Source organism: Phyllostomus discolor, chromosome 4 (genome assembly GCF_004126475.2).
Source record: "Phyllostomus discolor isolate MPI-MPIP mPhyDis1 chromosome 4, mPhyDis1.pri.v3, whole genome shotgun sequence".
Taxonomy (NCBI): Eukaryota; Metazoa; Chordata; class Mammalia; order Chiroptera; family Phyllostomidae; genus Phyllostomus; species Phyllostomus discolor.
The window spans coordinates 130305427-130308909 of record NC_040906.2 but is presented as its reverse complement, the minus strand read 5'-3'; the positions used below and the strand labels follow the sequence as shown (position 1 = coordinate 130308909).

At 39.7% G+C, this 3483-nt stretch overlaps 1 long non-coding RNA gene across 1 annotated transcript; it reads left to right on the top strand.

The window, feature by feature from the left end:
• The first annotated feature begins 921 nt into the window (after positions 1-921).
• On the top strand, positions 922-3249 carry LOC118500226. Its single transcript, XR_004902782.1, has 2 exons — positions 922-2147; positions 3070-3249. It is a non-coding gene; the product is annotated as an uncharacterized LOC118500226 (long non-coding RNA).
• Positions 3250-3483: the final 234 nt, after the last annotated feature.

Sequence of the window (3483 nt, the reverse complement as noted above, 5' to 3'; positions counted from 1 at the left end):
AAAAACCCTCCCATCTCAAAGTGGAGGTGTTTGGTTAATTCCACGGAAATACTTTTTAAACTCTGAAGTGATTCATCTGTCATACCTAAGTATTTTGTTACAATACTGGCAATAACACTCCTTTACATATTTTGCCAATCACCAGCCAAGGCACTTATCATCTAAACCTTATAAAAGCCATTAATGGGATCTGAGGGGAATATGCTAGTTTTTCATGATTTTTAGTTTGTACTCATCATAATGAAAGATTGCTCAATGGTGAAAGCACTAGGGTGGGGAGTGGAAGACTGAGCCCAGAGCTGCCACAGCGAGGTGGTGTGCCTTGAGAAAATCACACACTGTCCAACCGTGGCTTGGTTTGTAACGCTACACTGAACAACCACAGAATGTTGACTGGGAAACAAAAAAGTATAAGAAGAGGCCAGCTAGGCAGGTAAGGACATCAAACTGCATCACTGAAAAGAAAGAGCTGACAGACTGGGGAAGACACCTTGCTGTGTTCAGAGACTGTCAGAAGCATGACTTTCTCTTGATAGGAAACTAGGACCATCTGGTCGAAGCTTTAAGGAAGCAAGTAAGTGTTAATAAAAGCACTCCTTTTTAGTAAAATTACTATTATTTTGGAATTTAGATGCAGAAAAATATAATAAACTCTTACCATCCAAAATGAATATACATTAACATTGTTGTACTTTAGATTTCTTAAATAAAACATGACAGAAAGGCAAGGTCCCCTGTGCTCCCTTACCCCCTTCCACCCTCCTTCCCCAGAGGCCCCTGCTCACTCTTGGACTCAGCGTGTGGGTCCAGTCCATGTTGCTCAACTCCAGTTAAGACAGATATAGTCATTGACAGTATACAGAACAATGATGCTTGCTTAAAATTATAAATGACTCACTGTTGTTTCCGAGGTGTTTATATAATGAGTATAGCCTATTATAATTACAAATGACATTCCATCATGTGCATGTACTGTAACTTTGTCAGTCTATTTCCCTGGCCATTGGGCCTGTTTCCAGTCTTCATTATTATGAAGAAGGAGCACATGTACAGCTGTGTCTTCTGGTGTGTGCTCCAGACACCTGTGGGGCAAACCATCAACAGTATTCGCGGCTCTTCCCACCCTTGCCTACACTTGGTGCTGTTGGACTCTACTCTTTGTCATGCTCACAGTTGAGAGAACACAGTGCGGTTTGTGTCTCCTTTCAGCTGTTGAGTCTCCTCATCTGCAGACTGCTTGTTCATATTCCTCTTTTCTTACTTTGATGGTTTATTTTTGTCCTGATTTATACGGCTCTCTGTTCTGTGTGAAGAGCAAAACCTTCTCCTAGTTAAATTTCTCTTTTGTTTTTCCCCTTGTTTTGAGATCATAAACATATCCGAACTTTTCTTCCATTTCTATTCAAGTTGTATTTTTCACATTTAGGTAGCCCATCAAAGGAGATGGTTGTTTGGGTCAAAATCTAACTATTGCCCTGTATGAAAACTCAATTGTCCCAGGGCTTTTAATGAGCAGTTTGTTCCTTCCCTGTAAAATAACTAGCTAACAGTCGGGAGTTCCAGAGTAGAGGGAAAGAATGCAGGGCACAGCCTGGGTGACCCCACTGTAGCCAGGAGGGCATCACAAAACAGTAAGATGAGAAAAGCATTTCCCAGATGGATCCACCTCAGAAAGAAAAACAAGGCTAATTAAGTTTATCATAAAATCAAACTTGTTCCTTTTGAAGGACCATTCTTTTGTTCTTTAGTCAAATGATGGTAACAATAACTAGAGGCATTTCTTATTTAAACAACCTTTCTTGACAGGCCAAAAAGAAATGGTACCTTTGTGTCTGTCACGCATTTGTAAGTGTTTCCCGGACTGTGAAACGAGTCAAATGCGAGGCCCACAGGGCCCCTGGACAGCCTGAGGTGTTCTGTGCGCTGAGGGTTGGTCTCACCAACAGGGCAGTAAACAGTCCAGCACCAAGTCTCACTGTTTCAGACTATGACTGACTCTGACAAAGGAACTAATGTTTTCTTCAAATACTGGACAACATGATTTGGACACAAAGAGTAAACAGATTCAGCAATGGAATGAGAAGAAATACAAAGTTCAAGTTACTGTGAAGAAAGCAAAGAATACAGAGGAACCAGAAAATAAAATAGTAAGTAAAAATAGGAGTAACTGTTTTTTGTTCTCTGATCTAAAAGTACAATTGTAGAAAATCTGGAAAATGTAAAGGCAAAGAAAAGTGACAGTAATTCTATCAATAATAGTGACAATAGCTTTCTAGTTTGTTTTTCAAAATGCAAGCATACTTTTATGTTTACTTTTTCTGTCATAGCACACATTTTTTGCCATGTGAAAACATCCTACTTCATAATTTAAAGGCTATATACTACCCTATTTTACAAACTAGAATATCTAACATTTAAATAGGGACACTAGAAACTTTATAGATTTCATTTTTTAAAGTTTTTTTCTCTTTATAAATCCTAGTAAGAAGCATCATTGTCTTCAAGAAAGTGTGTATCTGTTTACAAACCCAGGATAAGTGTACGGAATACCTATTTCACTCTTGAGAGTTAGGTAACTTATCAACTAAAAGGCAGCATCAGCTCAGTGGTGGAGTCAACCCTAGTTCTGTGTTAGAACCACTTAAGCCTAGGCTCCCAGCCAGCTGACCCGGAATCGCTAGAACCGGATGTAGTTTTCTAACATCCCAAGCAACTGCAACTGTTGGAACTGCACTGGGCCAACAGTTTGGAAGTAAGTTGATACTCTTCCAATACCCAAACCCACTACTTTATACTTGTTCTTGTAAGAAGTTAGCCTCAGTGCAGTGACGGAGTAGGGATTTAAACCCATCGAGCCTTCAGTGCCTTCGATTAGTTACATGAAGTTTGAGTAACTGCCTGGTCACTGTGCAGGTTTCAGTCAGCTTAACTGGGCACGTAGTATTTGATTTAGCTAATCGTGTAAATAGCAATTCAAGAATGCTGGGGTTTATGGGTATTAGAGGATTAACACCAGAAAGAAGCAAGACACTGGTTTTAAATGAACCTTTAGCTGTTTTCCCTTCTTAGGAGGAGATATTTAATCAAATCCTCCAGACTATGCCTGGAATTGCTACCTTCTCATCCAAGCCACAACCCATTAAAGGAGGAAAAGTTATAATGGGTGTTCTTTGTTCATCATTTGAGCAAAAAAGAAGAGACTGTATATAGAGAGACTCAGCAGACCCAGGAAGGAGACCCTTTGAACAACAACAAAAAAATGGAAACACAGAATCAGATGTTCTGCATCAGTGGTGAAAGAAAAATGTGCTTTTGAGAGAAAATACAGTCATACCTCAGTACTCATTGGCTTCAGAACTTGTCAAACCCTGTACTTGTCATATTTTGGTGAGAAAAAAATACTTTAGCCCCTGGCGCTTGCTCGGGACTCATACTTGCTAGAACCTATGTAAGTCACAATGTCACCCTGCAAGAGAAAATGCT